We start from the raw sequence: 19,301 nt of genomic DNA on the forward strand, positions 1-19,301 counted from the left end.
AATAAATTATCTATTATTTCATACTTTTCTGCTCTATTTCTTATAGCATCGATATCTGTGTGCTCAAAGCTTTCGGGGTCTTTCAAATAAGCATAGATATTTCCAAATTCAGGATCAGCTTTCAGTTCAGTAATAACCGTATCTCTAGAATCTAAAATTTTTGAAGTCAACACAGCGCATTTAAGTTCATTTCCTTCGTCGTCCAGTTTTATACGAGAAAGTGCGTCAGCTACATTGTTTTCTTTACCCGGTTTATATTTTATTGTGATAATATATTCTTGGAGTTTTAAAGCCCATCTTATTAACCTGGGCGTTAGGTTTTTTCCCGAGTAAAGTCTACCAACAGCCGCATGATCCGAAAAGACTGTTACTGGCGATTTGCCGAAATAAACTCGAAATTTGTGTACAGCCATTAATACGGCTAATGTTTCTCTTTCTGTAGCTGTATAATTCCTTTGTGTCTGATTCAATGTTTTACTAAAAAATGCCAGCGGATGGTTATTTTGCATAAGGACCGCACCCACCGCATAGTCTGACGCATCTGCTGCAATTTCCAGGTTTTCGTCCCCCTCCGGGAATTTTAAAACAGGGGCATTAATAAGCGCTTCTTTTAATCTTTCAAAAGCTGTGTTAGCTTCCGCTGTCCACGTAAATTTACTCTTTTTTCTTTTGATTACTAAGAGTGGTTCAACAATATTAGCGAAATCTTTTATGAAAGATCGATAGTAAGAACATAATCCAAGGAAAGATGAAAGTTTCTTGGCGGTGTTGGGCGGTGGGAAATTCTTAATAGCTTTTATTTTTGAATATTGCGTTTCTATACCCTTTTGCGAAATTTTATAACCGAGATATTTAAGTTCTTTAGTTGCGAACTTGCATTTTGAGGCGTTAATTGTAAGACCGGCCTCTTTCAATAATTTAAAAACTTGTTCGAGTTCATTAATGTGTTGTTCCAACGTACTACTCGTTATAATTATATCATCTAGATAAATTAAAGTTGATTTTCCTAGGACAGGCTTTAGAACAATGTCCATAGCTCTCTGGAATGTTGATGGGGCCCCACACAACCCAAAGGGCATGCGTAAAAATGCATAAGTGCCCGATTTTGTTATAAACGCGGTTTTGTGTATATCTTCGGGTCTAATAGCTATTTGATAGTAGCCAGACGTTAAGTCCAAAGTAGACATATATCTTGTCGATTTGATCTGTCTAATGATCTCGTCTATAACCGGCAAAGGGTAAACTGGAAATTTAGTGATACTATTTAGTTTTCTATAATCGATAGCAAACCTCCAAGCCCTTTTATCTGAAGGAGGAAACTCGTTCTTTTTCCTACATAGTACGACTGGACTCGCGTACTCACTATTTATGGGCGTTATTATTTTATTCTTTAACATCTCCTGAATATGTTCTTCGATGATTAAGTCTTTTTGTTTATCATAGCGATACGGTTTAGTCCTACAAGGTTTTTCGGCATTTAATTGAATCTTGTGAGTCACGATTTGACAGTTTCCTGGTTTTTCTGAAAACAAATGAGAAAAATTACTCACCACTTGCTGTATTGCTTTACTTTCCTGGTCATTCAAATGGCTAAGGTCCAATTCAGGTGTCTCCACAGGTTCCACCACCCTCTGGTCCATCTCCATCACCCCGGAACTATCTTGAAAATTTAATTTGGCCCTCGCGGCCTTTAAAAAGTACATACCTAAAATAAGAGAGTGTTGCAGGTGTTTTACCACAAAAATTAATACTTTGAGATTTTCCTCTTTTACCTGTACGTTTAATGATACTTTCCCGATGCAGTGACATGTTTTTCCTTGCGCCGCTATAATTTCCGTATTTCTGGTTTTAAATAGTCGTAGCCTATAAAAATTCTTTTTGAAGAACTTTTCACTCATGAAATTTCCTTCTGCTCCTGTATCGATGAGGGCTTCTACTGGTACATCGCCAACCAGGACTTGTATAATTGGTAGCTGTGAGTTTTTTACGATGACTGTATTTAAATGTCTATTTGAGGGTTTTTTTAAAACTTCCGGGGTCTGGACCCTCCCTTTCACAGGCCCCTCTAGTCGTTTAAAGCTTTCCTTTCAATCTGTGTCTTCTGGGTACTCGGATGCTTATTTTCAAATTTTCTTTTTGGGCCTTGACCTTCGAGTTTCGATGCGTTAGCTTGATAGTTCTTTCCCCCATATGAGCGATTTCCATTTCTGGTTTCCTCCTTCCTTCGGGTATGTTGAGAATATGTTTCCCCTCTCGCTTTTTCCGCTATTCTGCGATTTTGAAACTTCACCGCCAATTCGAAAAGTTCCTGCAATGTGCTTGGGTTTCTAATTTCAAAGTAGTCTTGGACAGCGGGTAACAATCTTGGTAATATTATTTCAATTATCTCCGCATCGGGTTTTTTTCCGTACAGCATATCCGTTAGCTTGATTTTTCGTAAAATAAAGTCCGTCAATTCTGCTGTATCCCGTTGATAGAAACTATATAACTCGGCTTCCAGCCGTGCGCGATCTTTCACTATGGGAAAGGCCTTTACTAACGATTTTTTGAAATTTTCAAATGTATATGTCGGGCTTCCAAATTCACCTAGTAGAAATTTTCCTATATTTTGCCACCATAGCGCGGCCTGTCCTCTTAGTGCTGATGTGGCGATGGCAACTTTTTGTCTTTCAGGCACAGGGTAGAGCTGAAAGTGGTTTTCTATACCTTCTAAAAATACGGACACCGAATTTTTTCCGTCGAAATAGACGTTTGGCTTGATTGATGCTCTCAAAGTCTGGACCAGGTATCCAAATCCTTCTAACTGCGTTGTCATTTCTTGGTGTTGTCCAGCGGCTTCCATCCAGTTTTCGGCCATTTCAGTTCGATAAGTGTTCGGGCGCCAATATAACGTTGCGCGCCTCCAACTTGCACGCAACCAAGAGGTGACTGTGAAAACTTGTATAAAAGATAGAAGCTTGTGAAGGGTTTAAGTCCCTTTTTATTCAAAGTAATAAATTACAATTGCGTTCTCTTGACGCTTACAGACGGTGCCAACTTGGCAGTCAAATAAAAATAATAACCTGAAAAGAAAATAAAGACAAGATTCTAACTACGAGGCTCTCTAAAATAACTAACTCACCGCGTTTTACAATACCGCTGCTAATTCAGCAGACTTGAAGCTCACTGGAACGATGACCACTACTTCCCGCCAAGCACATAGGCCGCAACGCGGGGTTCTTCAATTCTCGCTAACTACCTCCGCGCTCGCTAAGTAAGAGAATCTCTCACACCGAACTTGTTTCCTTCTATTTAAATCAGAATACTTCCGCTGATAATTTGAATCCTTGCGCGTTCTACTAAAATTTAACATATTCTGGCATTGGCAGTTCCAGGGGAAAGTAAGGCTTGACAGGAAAGATAGTTTAAACTTAAAATAAATGTTAGTTAAAATAAATATAAACCCTACAAATGAAATGTAGTTATTATAAAGACTACTTTGTATGCTAATTATGACCAGAATCTGATTTAAACTGTCTAGCGTCTTAGAAACAGTATTTTATCGAAGACTTCTCCCAGAAAACCCGTTTCTTAATTTTTGAGAGAAAGGTAAAAGCTCTGCCTTTTAACTTAAATAACTGCGTTGAACTATTTCTTGGAGCCACAACTCCTGGTAACTTTTTGGCGAGCTCACTACAATATTTCTTCTTATTATATATATATATATATATATATGATGTACCAGCTTTTGTCCAGAATAAATAGATAGGTGAAGAATAGTCGTAGCTTAAATTATCAGACGATAAGTTTAAAAAACAGGATCCATTTATTATTGGTCAGGAGAAATAGCAGTTACAAAATCAGATATTCGGAGTAAATAAAAAAGAATTACTAAATAACTTTTTGTATGAAGTTTACTGCATCGTTACATTAAAGAAAAGACCCCGATATTCCTTTGCGAGTCCTTTTATAGCCTCTGGAAAGGCGGAGCTTCCAAGAAATGACGTCAGCCTCGTCAGCCATTCCAGTTCGCTTTAAATATCTCCAGAACATTCTATAACTGTACGTGTAGAAAAGGCGGGACAAACAACTTGACTACGGGGCTGTGGATTTAATTCCACGTACTTTCAAATAAGAGACCGTCGCCATTAAAAATGAAAAGAACATACAGTTAGAATTTTAAGTGTATTCTTGACTATGGAATTTTATTATTACATATATAATGTTGTATGATTTTGGTGCCTCTCTAAAATATAGGCATTATGGGTACAGTTTCTGATTGTAATCAGACTATAACTTATACCTAAGTTGTTAAAACATACATAAATAAGTTTTAAATACTAAAATTATACAGTTACAGAAGGATTTTGGTGACCCTTTAAAATCTGGATGTTCTCTATAGAAACTTATGGTCTGACTATAACAAGATTGGGTTTAATTACTTCGGTACAGGGAGGTAAAATATTTAAACCCTTGTACAATATGAAAATAATTTTAAATTTTATGAAGAATTTTTAACATAAATATTCTAATTCATGCTTAAATAAATGAAATTACCACTGAAAACAAAATTCAGCGTGTATTTAATGCCATACACATAAATCTGCAATAAAATAAAAAGCAAAATTTGTATATAGTGAAAAAATTGTGGAAAATAAGTATTCATATATATCTTATTATCTTACTTACTGTTCATATTATCTTACTGTTGAAATATTGGGAAACATTTTAATAAGTGCAATATCTTTTTGCATCAATAAAACTTGAACACGTTTAATCATTGAATTTATGACATTCAAATACACTTATTATTTTTTTCGATTCTTATACTAAGCGATGTTTAATACCATATTTATTTGATATTGAGCAGCTATTTTTTTTTTCATTTCTTCTCAAACATATTTCATTGGGATAATGTCTAATAACTCGGTTGGAATTTTTAGTATATTTGGTGTGTTGTCTAGCAACCACACATTTATAGTTCGAGCTTTCTCTTTGGTATCATGGGTTTGTTAAAAGAAAAATCTTGCATCTGTACACTTCCACACCATCATATTTCCTCCACTGCTTTTTATTGCTGCTTGTATTGTAGAGACATTAGGCTATTTCGAAGCAGAAGACTTAAAAGAGGAGCAATGCCCTCGCCGGGTCTCGAACCACTCGAATACGCGCCGAGTGTGCTGACGATTACACCATGAAGGCATGCTATGAAGGCAGGAAAAATACCCTTATAGTATATTTTCCTTCTCCGTGGCTTTTCCAGCTTTCCTACACATTAACTTGCCTCCATCTGATTGCTCTATTTATGCTTGTTAATGTATTCTGTTGCAGATTCTGTATGTTAGTTTTACTTCTCTTCTCTCTGTTAATTTTACTTCTGAATAGTTTTCATCTAGTACTCAAACATGATATGCAGAGTTTGTTTTTAAATCAGGTTTATAATTATTTTTGAATGGTCTTTTTTCCTAGTAGCTTCCCAAAATTCTGACGCAGTTGATGGTTTCTCAAAATGATTGTACAATTTTAACCTTATAAAACTTATTTACAACTTATCGCATAGTAGCATTACTTTTATTTACCATAATTCCTATTTTGTGATGCGATTTTCTATTTTTAAACAGATTTTAATGATATTTCTGACACCATTAGCATTTCACTTGTTTCGGTATTCATTTTCATACACACGCACGAGCGAACACACACAACGCACAAATAAAGAATTTAAAAAAAAAAAAAAAAAAAAAAAAAGATGAAGGTTTGCATAAGCAACTTGTTAACAAAACGGTAGATTATATAACAAGTTTTTGCTATGATATTAAAAAGAAACTGCGCAGAAGATTGAAACGTTTTTAACTGTAGGAATATTTTTCCTTTACAGTTTTAAGGGATTTTGATTTTCTTTCGAATGTTGTTATACTAAATGACTGTATTTACAGAACATGTCTTTAGTTTTGAGCATTAGATTTGCATGTTATTTTGACAGAAAATGTAAGTTGCAAGCTAATTAACGTAAAGTAAATTGTCTTAAAAATTTTAATGCGAGATGCATGGATACTTTTTCCTGACTCTATAATTATATCAAAGTTGTTGAGCACTTTTATTCGAGAAGAGTCCAACACCTCAATATTTTTAAGAATTTTCGGATTCTGGTATTAGCTAGTCTATATATATATATACTATATTTTTCGATGTTCTAATGATTAATAATTATGTTCTAAATTGCTGTACGCATCCCTTTCCCAGATTAATGAAAGAAAGGATCAAATGATAAAGGGATTAAAAATATTGCAAATTGTTAATGAACTTGAACAAATCAAATTCAGTTTTAGAGAGTTTATCGACATGTAATCCGTATGACAGATCGAAGAAAAGCTAACAATTTGAAAGCCTTAGAAGCTGGACTGAAAGTTCTTTGGGGGGGGGGGCTGTATAAAAAAACTTTTCTTTCACTTTTCTTCTTTTCAATAATTTCAATAATTTCTTCATTTTTCAATAATTTCAATAATTTCTTTCACGGGCTTCTGATTTGAATAATTAAAAAATCCATAAACTACAAAATTGATTCTATAGTTGAGATCTCCAATGATAATTTATAAAATCTGAAAAATAAACTTAAATTTTCAGACATATTTTAACCTCTTGCAAGCTTCAAAACATTTGATTTTAGAAGTCGTTCATAAAAAATTTTAATATAAAAGTTGTAAATTAAAATAAAATGAAATAAATAGTTAGAAAATTAATACAAAAATTAATAGTAATAGGAATTAATAAATATGTAGTAAGGCAGACATTGAGAAAAAAGAAATAAATATAAAATAAATAAATAAATAAAAACTAAAAGTCAAACACATAATAAAGGTATATGAATAAAATTTATGATAAGAAAAAAAGTATGAAGACATCCTTCAAAAGGAGGGTAGAGTATCAAATATTAAAAAGCTTAGAAAAATTAAAGAAAAAGAATATAGTGAAAAGGGTAATGAATAATATAACATTATTTAAAGGTAATTTATATAAAGAAATTTTGAATTAAATATTAATTTAAATTAACTGGATTTTAAAAAATCTGACGTCGTCGGATGTCGGAGAAATGTAAAAGTCGATCACGTAAATGATTTGAAATATACTATTTTAACAATTATATTGTATGGCTTTAAACGCTTTGTCATAATTTTAGAAAATAAAAGGCAATAGCTATCAAATTTTTAAATGGCTTAAAGCTGTAAAGGAAAAATATTCCTACAGTTAAAATGCATAAGAATACACTTCAGCCACTAAATATGAAGCAGTATGCCTTATCGTTACATTTTAAACTCATAAAAAGCCACGGAAAAAACGTTACCCATCAATTGTTACCCTTACATTTTCATTAAAATCATGGTTTCAAGGAAGGGAGCCGTATTTAAAAGTAAAAAGTATACTTCCCCCTGGCCCTGGAACTCTCTTTTTCTACTACTGGCGACCCATACTCTGAGAATACTGGTCTTGGAGGTTGTTTAGAACAATTGCAATGGATGTTTTCTCTGATGCTATAAATCTTCGGAATTTTTTCAGAGATACTTGCCTAAATTATGTAATCAAATAAGTTTCAAAATAAAAAAACTACAGATTTTACAAAAAAGCTGCAAAACTTAATTCATGTGTTTTAACTCTACAAGCAGCAATCAAGCTGATTTGTACAATAATCGAATTAAAATATAATGTTGATGATACGAATGGCCAAGACTTCACGTTCCAAAAGAGTAGAGCGTGAAAAAATAATTACGCTTTTCCTTCTGAAGTTGAAAAACGGCTTTAAGTTGTTTTTGGTATAAACTGCCGATGATAATTGCTAGTCTCGCGTGTCAAAATAGACATTTCAATTAAATGTCCTTGGAACCGCCTATTAAATACTGCAGTCGATGAGAACCTGGAATCTCGTGATTATAGTTCTGGGTCAATCTGGGTGTTCCACTATGTATGATCTTTGTGCCCTTGGTTAGTTCTTAACTGCATTGTTACTAACTGAAAGATAACATCAGTATAAAACTTTTTTGATGGAAGATGCAAATTAAGAGACAGTGCATTACATTAATTTAGTCAGAACCTATCTCGGACAAAGGTAATAAATGCATCTGAGTGTTCATATGATGAACTCTAAAAAATAATTTGAGAAAATATTTTTTTTCTAAGACAACAAGATTCTTCTGATGAGTAAACAGATATTCCATCTTGACTAAGCTCTCTAAGACTTTCCAGGGTAAAAAATTTTTAAATTATACGATAACATGTAACATTTTATTATCTCTCTTTTCTTTTGCTTTATCTTGCTGTATTTTAAAAGCAGTACTTTTCGCTTTTAAAGAATAGGAAAAGGTACTATTCGGTTTCGAGGGCCGTAAAAAATCGCCAAACTATTGTTGATGCCAATGCTGCCAAAAATAATTGCGGCAACCTTAATAATTGCGGCAAGAAAGGAAGTATAATAGTAAATAACTATCTAAGATTGATGTTTTAATTTAAATGAAAGGTTAATTTCATATAATACTTTTTTATTATTATAATTTATATGAAAAAGGCTAAACATGACTGAATGGAAGCATAAGAGTAAATAACTATTTCAGATCATAATTATAATTTATATAAAAATTGCTAAACATAATTGAATGGATGCCTGCATCGTTATTTCGCTACCGACTTATCGCTAAAGCATAATTTCATCTCGTTGGTTGTTCAAACGTAATTTTCTATAATGAATGATGCCTTTTCTTTGAAAATATTCTCAGTAAAGTGCAGAATCGCTCACGTATTTGCTTGCCGTTTTTTACAAAGGTAAAAACAATTGAATTTTTGTCAATTTTCTTTTACTTTTTAAGTGAAAATAGGTCGATGTGTACATAGATAAAGTCAAGGGTGTGCGCAGTGCCATTTTTGTGCAATTCTAGGATTTTTTAAAAGTGAAAATAGGTCGATGTGCACATGGATACAGAGTATGTGCAATTCTTAAAAACGCGTCAAGCAGTGGGTGATTCTGCACTTTAACCAAAATTCTATTGCCGACTTTTCGTCATGGGCAATTCCCAAATTGTTAAATCCATAGGATATCAAAAAAGGATTTAAAATCAAAAAAGGATTTAAAAATCAAACTAGTATGTCAATGGCGTCTTAAGAAATATAAAACTATATAAACTTACGCAATCTGAAATCAACGCGTGCGCTAGATTTGGCGCGCTGTTAAATGGGCGGGTTTGCTAGATATGGCGCTTTTGCACATACATTTTCGCTGCAATTTTTTTTACGGCTTTCAAAACCGAATAGTACCTAGGAAAATAGCAAGAAAGCTTAGTATTTTTTTGTGCTACTAAACTAAATTCTTCGTACCCCCATTTGCAGTATCACTATTAGTAACTAGTAACTTCATTATTTTGTTTAATTCCACCAGTGGTTGAGTGGTAGAGGTCGCTGAATACAATTTGCTCCAACCCAGGTTCGAAATAGGTGAACGGACTATTTGTATGGAAATTCTTGTGATTTTCTTGTGAAATACTGGCCAGTTTCTCTTAGAAAGCTCTTTGGCATTTTTCATCTTAGGCAGACAGCTGTCCTGTACTTTGTCGCATTCAAATAAACCAACCTAACCTTAAATTATTTTTTTAAACTAAAAGGCAGAAAATTTGTTTCAAAATGCGTAACGTTAGAAACGGTTTTAGCAGCTAAAATGAAAGCAAGCGTTGGTTATTCACTTCGTTGCCAAGAACTGATATGATAGATGCATGACTCATTCTTTACTCTCTTATCATTTTTTAAGTTTACTTCCTGTTTCGCCTCTGGAAGTGCCAAATATTTTATTTTTAAAAGCAGACGCAATGTACTAGTTTGTTTCTCCTACATAAATAGTTACTGAACATGACTAGAAGTTGTATAGAGTGACAGAAGGCATAGTAATCCGTTATCTCAAAAATGTATGACATGAGTAAATGTGTAAATTTATTTAATTTACTCAATTTATTATAAGTAAGACAAGCAATACCAAGGTGTAGTGCATAATAACATAAACTGAGTATAATGTGCAGTTTCGTTTTAATTAGAGTAAAATAGTACATTAACATATGTAGTTATTGAGGACAATAACTACATTGGATATGTAGTTAACTTCTACATATTAATTAACTTCGTACTATAAGACTGGAAAATAAATGATGAAATTCAACTTCCGTTTTTGTTGGAAACGTGGAAAACCTTTTCCAAACGCTGCCTACGCCTATGTTCGTTCCGCCAGACAGTCCGATTTCCGTACGTAGCACTGGGATTTTTACTGCTAGTTTAAAATGGTAACAATAATGTTTCTTGAAAGCTGGTTTGAGTTCCAACAAACCTGCAGTCCGCAATAAGTTTAACATTCATTTGTGCTACTTTTTATATCGAATTCTTTTATTAATTTACTATTCACATACCCCAAACTTCACAAAAGTGTAAAATGAAATTAAGAAAAGGGCAAATTCAATTTTGCTTTCCTTAATTTAATTTTTTAGGAAATCCTTATTAAAGCTACACCATATTTGTGTACTGAATTACGAATATAATTTTCTTCAGTCTCTATACATTATTTTTTTAAATTTTAGTAACACTACTCCATCTAAAATACTGTTCATAAAGAAACCAAACTTTAAAGGGAGATATGAGCTCAATTCTTTGTAAGATTTTGAAGTAAACTATCTATAGAGTTAATTCATATATAAAGCTTTCAAAATTTATTTATTTATGCTGTTAAATAAATGCAAAGTTCTTTAGAATTCATTCTTCGTGTAAACATATATTTGTAGCGCTCAAAACATGCTATCAGTCAAAACCTTCTACATATTCCACACAAAAATTCAATTTTGAAGAAATAGTAAGCTATAGAGACTTGTTTTATAGGCAAAACGAATAAACCTTTTAAAAAAGATCAGTTATTCATCAGAAATTATCCAATATTGAAGAGATTTAGCAACAAATATGTTACTTAAATTTAATATTGCATCAAAAATTTCCAAACAGTCCACATTTGGATGATGTAAAAACAAAATGTAGTTTTAAGTAATATTGATAAGCTATGTTATTGAATCCATAAAGGACTATAATCTTTCAAGCTTTAAAAAATAGGACGTTTGGTAAATTTACTTCCAGACCTTTTGAAAAAAAATATTTTTAAGAATATAGATCTGTTACGTTTTATTTCTTAATATCGTGACTCTTTCATTAATTTATTAATTTCATTTAGCTCCTCTGATATCGCTTTCAACTGTCATGAATCAAAGGAAGTAAAATACAACCTTTAAATTAAAACAGCGTGACCAATTCAGACTGCAAATTGTTTCAGACAGAGCAAGGACCCAGAACACTCAAGACTCTCAACTAAAGAGACTCTTGCCTCTAGCAAGATCCTCATTTTATGAGAACAATACCTACCTTACAAATAATTTGTTTCTATGAATTCAATATTTATTGTCAATTTTCGTTTGTTAATAGAACTTCTCTTACATATGTAATAAATGTTTTTAGCTTTATATTAAGTAATACTCAGCCTAACAAAAAGTAACCAACACCAGTTACCTCATAAAGACGCCCCAATGGTAAAAATATATTTAAGGGTGCCCCTTGGAGACAATTCGCGATTGGCCAGCCATGGCACGATTTCAAGATGGCCGCTACACAAAACCAAAATAACAAGTCAAAGAATTGAACAAACTTGGCGTCCATGTACACATCGATCTATTTTCACTTTAAAAAAGTCAGGAGAATCATGACGTCAAATACTGTTAAAACAAAGTTACTCATAATCAAAATTGAACAAAATTTCTAGCCAATTGAAGCTCAATAAACTACATTTTACATTTTAAATCACACAGTGAAATAACATAAGAAAAGAAATACATGTTATTGTATATACACACTACAAAAAGGAAATACTGACTTAACCATATTTAGAAATTTCTGTGTCTTCAGTCTGTGGCACACAATATTCTTTTTTCCCCGTAGAGTGTTACCATTGCTCGCTTTGAAATTGTCGAGTTAGTTAATCAAAAATTCGTTAAAGTCTTACAAAATGTGAAATAGATAATAAAACAAATTAGAAAATTCAGAATTCGTGCTTCCAGGTGCCTATGTTCGGGTGGAGGATTACGTTATTCAGAATTTGATGGCTCTAGGTTCCATCGTCTTTTCACAATGCGAGAAACATACCTAGATTCATGCACATTCTTTTCTATTGAGTTTATTTCAAAATAATACAGGACGATAATATTTGGTGGCAACAATTTAGAAAGTGATTCAGCCTTTTACAGTGATTCAATGCAAAATTCTATTTCTAGACTAATACCCCTTCTGGGCTAATTCTCCATTGGGCTTATAATAATTAATTATTACGCAATGAATTCAATCGATTATGGGACTGTAAATTAAATAAACATCTAAGAACTTTCAATTTATGGTAAATTAAAGTTGGAAAAAATGACAATTAATCTATGTTTTAGGATGCCCCTTGGATTATCGCCAACTTGTTATTTCATTTATCACCAAATTGTTGTTTCATTTATGGTAACCTGAGTAGTAGAATATTTTGGAAACCCTATTATGGCGTGATTGGTTGCGTAATTGCGGTGAATTAGACTGATGGGAAAATATTTGTAAGGGCTTATTTCTGCATTGGATGTCAGTTAGGAAGTACGTGGCTTATTTTGAAGTGGAAGTACGTGGCTTATTTTGAAGTGGAAGTACGTGGCTTATTTTGAAGTGGAAGTACGTGGCTTATTTTGAAGTGGAAGTACGTGGCGTACACCGTAAAATGGTTGTATGTGATGAGCTTAATGCGAAGTTTCTGTACGATTTGGAACGAAAGGGGAAAAAAGCACTAATTGACCTGGTGTATAAATGAAGGTTTGCTTAGTAGTCATTATAAATGTTCTGTTTGTGCGAAGGAAATGCATGCGAACCTACGGATCGTTCAGATGGCTTTGAATGAGTTTATTGTAAGAAAGGTTCATGCAAGAGATGTCACCAACAGTCTGGCACTACGGAGGTGTGGTGACGGCAGTATGCATATTCTAGTTCAGATAATTTTAGAAAGTTTTTGGATGCTGTTAAGGAATTTTGTGTGCCACAGACTGAAGACACAGAAATTTCTAAATATGGGAAGTCGATATTTCCTTTTTGTAGTGCGTGTATGCGATAATATGTATTCCTTTTTTTTTATTTTATTATATGATTTAAAATGTTGTTTATGGAGCTTCGATTGACTACAAACTTTGTTCAATTTTGGTGATGAGTAACTTTGTTTGAACATTATATGACGTCATCATTCTCCTGATTTTTTTTTAAAGTGAAAATAGATCGATATGTACATGGACAAAGGGAGTGCGCAATGCCGAGTTTGTGCAATTCTCTGATTTTTTTCAAGTGAAAATAGAACGATATGTATATGAATACCGAGTTTGTGCAATTCTTTGATTTGTTATTTTGGTTTTGCTTAGCGGCCATCTTGAAATTGCTGACCAATCGAAAATTTTCGCCTAGGGTCACCCTGAAATATATTTTTAAATATAAAATGGGGTAAAATTTTTACCATGGGGAGCGCTTAGAGCCAATTTATCTGTATTTTAACAAAACATGTTGGTCTACAATAAAAACATTATTTTGTCAAGAAATAGAATAAGTCATGTTCCTGCCTCGATGACTGTTGTTATCTTCATGCATCAACATCTTGATCATCTCATATACGTATATGCTAACTGGTATTTACGTAGTGTTCCTGGAAAAATAAAGGGAAATAATTTAAATAAAATGGTAAGTCATCATAATATTTCATAATCCATCACATAACATAATAATCCCATCTTAGTAATTCAAGTAGTCTGTTAAGAATTGCTTTCATGCTGAAAGTTCCACTATTTCCCAAATTTTAAGTTATTCACGGATAATTCAGATTATTAAATTATCCTGCATTATATTAAAATCCTATATTGGATCTATATGATCATGAACTTTTCTAACTGTTGTAGTTGATTTTCAAACACTTACATGGTTTGCTCCGTGCTTAATCATAAGTTATTTTCAATCTTCATTTCTTCGTTTCTTTTCCTGTAATCCTTACCGCTGAAAGTGAATGTATTTAACTGATTTTCTGAATAAAAGTTCTACCATTCAGAATTTGAAATCTCTTTTAATATAATCATTTGCATACTACAATATTTTGAATCGATTTGAAAAAATACCAGAAGTTGCTTTTTCTTCCGGCCCCCATATAGTATTATATCTATATTGCCATATCTACTTCTTGCATATCTTAAGATCTTCTGATTGGGTAAGAAAGATTTATTCGTAGTTCATCGAATATATTCTTTGGTCTTGGTTAGGTTATTTGAATATGGCAAAACTCACAAAGGCTATATGTCTCAGGGGAGCAATGCTTGCTTGGAGGATTTTCTAAAGGAAACAGACTAATAGTCACCGCCCTTGCATTTTGTAGTGGCATGCATAATAAGCGCAAATATGGGAACATAGGCAGCGCTCAATGTTCTTCGGCACTTTTTTTTTTTTTAATTCAGTATTCTAAAGTACACAAATACTATCTGTCTAAAGGTAGGAATGCCTTTCTGAAAACTTTTCTAAGGGAAACTGGCTCATATTTACGCTTGAGAAATTGGGTTCGGATTTTAAAAACTGATATTTCGGTGATTTATAATTTCATATCACTATCTGAAAATTCCTTCATCATTTTTAGTTATACAGATCTTGTTTCGAAATATTTCTTCATTTCTAAGCTTTATAATCAAATTTCGAATTTACTCTGTAGATTTTTTGTTTAAGGCAAATCCCTTGAAGCTTTATGAAATCTGCTAACATGTGTCTAATTCTAATGATGCAGTATACCAGATTTAAAGGTATTTAAAAAAGGTTTGGTTTGGTTTATGTGATTACGGCGAAGCCTAAGATTTAAAGAAAGAATTCAGCACTTTTTATACCAAGTTTTTGAGTGTATAATGTACATGTTTATATTGTTAAATTTGACAATATTTGCTTATTTCTTCAAAACGTGCGATTTCCTTTTTTTTTATTACTTTTTAGTACTGAGTGTTTATTGCTGTTTGGAATGATGATTAAACATACGATTGTCTACCGTTTAGGAATACTTAGGTATAGAAAATTCTCTAGACGTTTATAGATTATTGGTATTCATCACATTCCTTTGTTTTTATTTTATTGCATAGCAATGTATAATATGCACATATGCAAGTAATCACTTCAAACAACCATAATAATAACCAGAAATAAAAAAACTTCTCTCGCTTTCAAAGTTCGTATAAATTTGATTTTACATTTATCAGATGGGAAAAGTTCATAAAAGTAACTATAATTTCTCGCTGTCTAATTTTAATTTTGAAGCAAAGAAAGGTACTGTTTTTAATTTTAAAGGTTTCCTTTTTTTGTAGAGGAAAATAAGATTTGAGATATTTCTTTAAATATATTTAACTCTTTGAATTTTTTTGCTAGCTCATCGGCTCTATTACGGGAATATACAACGTGTTCCAAAAATTTTCATGCAAATAGTATTTGCTTATAATTAAATGACTGCCCACCAATGATTGTACAGATAAAACCGCTAACGGACTGGCTGCATGGACAATTTCGCGCTTTCTCCATGTGTAACGTAAAGACGAGCTAATTTGGTTTGAAAATTCTTGTCCGAAGGCATTTTTTTTTTTTTTTTTTTTGGCAGATAGCCTTCCCATTCATATTGTTCATTAAACCAACGACAAATCCTTAAATGGAACAAAAAACAGAAGTAACTGGATTTTCTTTAAATGAAATTTTTTACTTACTGAAATACGTACATCTTTTTATTCAAAATTAATTTTCAGAAATATCGTTTCATTCCTAAATAAGATATTATTGTAAAGAACAGTCACAAAAGTTTTCATACAGAAACAGTATCGCTTTATCAGTAGCACAAAAATATCAATAGCAGATAGAAAATTTTATTCTTGGCTGATGAAATAATTTCGTTCATTAAATTTTTGAATGGTAAACTCGGATCGTTCAGTTACATGCCATAAACAGGAACTAGAAGTTGGTGATCGGAAATTAATTATTTATATTTAATTGGCGAATGACGGCAGAATTTCTGTGATACTATTAAAATTGAACGCCCACGAGCGGCCGCTGAAGGCTGGTAGTTCGGTTCGGCGTTCAAGTCCCGGCAAACAGGATGGCTGCATTAGCGTTTTCGTGGTTTTCTCCGTGCATAACCTGAATACGAATAATATATTTTTCTCTTAAAAAGTCTTCCACGAGGCATCCCTCCCTTTCCCGCATAGTGCCAAATATCGCTTACGTAATAAATAAAAAATATTAAAATTGTAATAAAGTAACATAGTTTTAACTCAGAAAATATAAATGCGGTATAATTTAAATTTGAGTTAGATTTTTGGTTTCATATTTGAATTATTTATTCACTTTTGTGACATTTCTTTTTCACACAAGCTTATGTTTGTATGAAACATTTTAGGAGATATCTAAACGCAAAACTTAACTCCTTCTGCCACGTTTATCAAACTCTGAATAAACTAGTGTTTATTGGATTTAATTCCTTAAACAGTAATCAACACTCATAAAGAATGGTACTAATGCGCGTTTCAGTCTTTCCAGCACATTTCACAAATTTTATTTATATCGATTAAAAATATTATGCATGAAATACATAAAAAATATATGTATTAGTATTTTATAAACAGTTTGCAAAGAAAACAATTCCCCAAGAAGAAAATGCAAGAATTCTGCTCAATTTCTCACGTAATTTTTAAAAGAAAATTCCCATTTTACGCTTATTTGGACAATAAATCCTGATATATTTATTTAAATCCTCCAGTTTTATTTACATGGTCTACATACATTCTATTAAGGACAAAAGTGCATGGATTTTAAAATTGCAAAGATTTTTAAAAGTACATGTCCTAAGCCTAAAACAGTGGCTTTTGGTTTTGGCAGAGTGAACTATTTACTTTGAACACCTTGATCGTATAATTATGTGAGCTATCATTCCCAGAAATTTTCATAGGGTTCAAATCTGATGGCACGGCCATTGCATAAATAAGATGCGCATTGTGAAACTGAAACTTCTTAGTACAAAGTATTTTAACAGGATAATCTTATTAAAATATTTTGGTCGATTAGTATATTTTAGGTCCTGCTTCTAAGATATGATATTTGTATTAGATTCATCGTTTGTTGTAGTTCGATTAACTCAAATACACCCAAAATCATGATTGAATATCCAACGTAATTTTAATTTCATGCTTTATTTTGTGTTATGGGGTTGGGCCAATAATGACGTCAACCAGGTGGCGCATCAACGTTTACACGTTTTCTCGTCACTAAATAATTTCCATCCATTAGTTTGCTCAATTCATATTACCATGGGACCAATTTATACCAGTAGATCCATGCGTTTTTATAATAGTTGCAAACCATAATTTTATAATAGTTTCAACCCATATTTATTACCTTCTAATATTTCACAGAGGCTACCATGAAGTTGTTTTCGAGAAAAGCATATTCAGATTTCATTGTATGCGGCAGTATTATGACTCATTTTCGATTCCTTCTTTCAAAATACGTAGAAGAAAGCGAGAAGTAAGAATTTCTTTATTACCCCCGTTGTGGTCTAGTGAGTGAAGGCTGACTGATAGCCCGAAACGAAGATTGTGAGTTCTAATCTTGCATTAGGCTTGGTGGCTGTGAGTCATTCCCTCTTCGCAGGTGTAATTTACAGTGAAGAAAATTATCTCTACTATACCAGCGAAAAAGGGATGTGCAAGACTACATATACAGCAAAGGTGTGTTTTAAGCGATGGTTTAGATGGCGAGACGCTAAATGAACATTGAGTTGGGCCATATCAAAATTTAAATGTTTAAGCAAGTGACCGGCCATTTGTGGAGGGAAAAATATTCTTTGAACCTCTTCCCCCCCCTTCAAAGGCATTTTTTATCGTTATTGTTTAAAAATTTCCAAATTTTAGACTTGGACCGTTCAAAATTTCGAAATTTGTCTAATTGATTTTGCAGAAGTTCTGGAAAATGAAATGAAAATCTTTTTCAGGCTCACCAACGGCTGAGCGTTAAAAGTTTCCAAACGCTGGTAGTTCGAAACGAGTCCAACGCCCAGTGAAAGGGTTGATTACATGGGAATTTCCCTATGTGTAACGTGGATACGAAGCAAAAAGTTAGTAAGCTAGAGTCCGAAAATGTCACTCGTATAATAAGAAGAAAATTTAAGATTAAGATTTTATTAAAATATTACCGAATTCAGAGAACAGAAAATAAACTCTAGAACTGAAAATTACATTCAAAACTGTTTGCTATTTCAGTAGAAAATATTTCATGCAATGGAAGTGAGTGTCACGGCGCCATCACGTCGTTATTTTTACGCACATTCATGATAGATAAAAGCTCTTCAGTTTCTCTTCCTTTTTAAAATTCAGGTAACTTCTCAGCCGATGAACCTCTGGCCGTAAAGTCTGGTGAATGACCTGTTTCGCATTTGACCGCTTTGATAGGCAATGCGCGAATCGTACATTGCCCATGCGGCTCCAAGCTGAGTAAGGTGATTGCCCGTTACAAGGCAAAACAAAATTGCAGCTCTTTGTTTGTTAAATGGGCTCGCGTTGTAACAGACAGAAGTTTTATTGAAATATAATTTGAACCAGAAATCGTACTATGGTCCACAATTTTTTAAGTAATTTAAATTTTCAGTAAAATTAAGTTATGAGTGTAATAATAATAATTTCAAACGGTGCGCTAATCAAAATAATTAACAAAGGGCATATAATTCGTTTTTGCGACTTACTGCCGTGGCCACGATATTTTTAGAAACGACGATAGCGCTCAGCATAAAGACAAATACATTAATTAGGTGCTGCTTTGATAGATAACATTTGAATATCAGTGTACGACTATGTATATTTGTGATTTACAAAAGTGGAAACAAAATGCATCTAATGATAAGTTTGCATCAGAGAAATAAAAATTAAATAATTTAAAGCTAGTTGGATTTGTATTAGTTATGTTATAAAAACTGAATTAAATTTCTTATTCTAAACTCCGGTAAATTATTAAAATAATTGTCGTATCTCGAACAGAAAATTCTCCGCAGCATACGCTATCCAATCTCATTTGATTTGCTCTTCTCAGAAATGAAAACACACAAATCAAAATTTAAAAATATCTCTTGTTCTGTTTTTCAAATTGCTGGGCTATTCTTTATTCGAATGAAATTCTTGAAAACGGATATAGAAATTTTTCTACATAGC

This window comes from Stegodyphus dumicola, chromosome X2 (assembly GCF_044657685.1).
Source record: "Stegodyphus dumicola isolate Sdum_Otavi_A_Nest chromosome X2, ASM4465768v1".
NCBI classification, from domain to species: Eukaryota; Metazoa; Arthropoda; class Arachnida; order Araneae; family Eresidae; genus Stegodyphus; species Stegodyphus dumicola.